Below are 1,644 nucleotides of genomic sequence, written 5' to 3' on the forward strand. Positions count from 1 at the left end.
AACAAGTTTAAAAAACAAAAAGGTAAATAGTCAAAGACTATTTCCATACAATAAGTGTTCGAGAAGGAACAGGGGAAGTAAAGAAAAAAAACGTATCAAGCCCTGCCCCTTCCTTACAATATTTTACATTATAATTTAATAAAAATTAAAATAATATAACAAATAATGAAACATTTAATAAAAGTACAGTTTTTTATATATCCAAATATCCAAATGAGAAGAAATATGTATTAGGCAGTCACATTACTGCTCAAGCTCCTCTCTCTTATATGTGTCCATAAGTGCTTGTTTATAGCTACCTTTAAATTGATTGATATTTTAGCTTAATTTTATACTCACATCCAGACCATTCCAGAGTGATACCCCACAAACTGCAATGCACATACCTTTAAGAGTTGTACGTACTGTAGGTTGTTTTAAAGCTAATGTACCTCTAAAATTATAAACACTCTCTCTAGCCATGCATTTATTTTAATGTTGCTTGGTAATTTGTTTTTTATTGCCAGAAACATAATTTGTGCAGATTTGAATTTGATTAAGGCACTATCGGGTACAGCACCCCTGTACATTACAGAGCTCATAACCCCCTACTCAGCACCCAGGTCACTAAGTTCTTCCAACCAGGCTCGGCAGACATAATTATATCATGCATTTCCCTGTATTGCTCCTGTTTGGTTGGAATACTATTGGCACAAACCATGTCAACATTATGCTTTTATTACACTATGATGTTCCATTCTGCTCTGTGTCTGTGTGTCTGAACATGTCAGCTGGTTGTGTGCCTCCAACCCATCATTCCTAAAGATGACAGCTTTTGTGTGGGGGTGGGGGTGGGTCTGCACAGCTGGTCTCTACTTTGCCCTCCCACCTCTCTCTCTCTCTCTCTCTCTCTCTCTCTCTCTCTCTCTCTCTCTCTCTCTCTCTTTCAAAGTAGAGACCAGCTGTGCAGACCCCCCCCCCCTCTCCTCACTAGTCTTAAGTTATTGTCAGGCTCCAGAGCAGATGACTCGACACAACACTGACTGACCCACTGGATAAAGACTGGCTGTGTTTCTGCTTCTATGCTGTTGGTTTGGTTTAGACTGACTGACTGACTGACTGACTGACTGACTCACTGACTGACTGACTGACTGACTGACTGACTGACTTACTGACTGACTGACTGACTGACTGACTGACTGACTGACTGACTGGCTGACTGCCTGATTGGCTGATGATGAAGATGACTCCTGTTGTGCTACCCATCATCCACCTCCTGCTCCTCTCATCGGCTCCAACCTCCTCTTCTCCTCTACTGCAGGTAATGATATGCATCTTCATCACACTACATCACAGGCAACACATCTTCATCACATTCTGGTCATTTATCAAACTCTTATCACAGCAAGTAGCCAGAATAAATATTGAGGACAAATCATGTTGGATGGACCTAGAAACGTCTTGATGATTATGATGATGATGATGATGGCGGCAAACAGACAGACAGACAGACAGACAGACAGACAGACAGACAGACAGACAGACAGACAGACAGACAGACAGACAGACAGACAGACAGACAGACAGACAGACAGACAGACAGACAGACAGACAGACAGACAGACAGACAGACAGACAGACAGACAGATGTGCAGGCAGGCATAC

The sequence above is a fragment of the Notolepis coatsorum genome (genome assembly GCF_963971535.1).
Source record: "Notolepis coatsorum genome assembly, chromosome: 9".
NCBI classification, from domain to species: Eukaryota; Metazoa; Chordata; class Actinopteri; order Aulopiformes; family Paralepididae; genus Notolepis; species Notolepis coatsorum.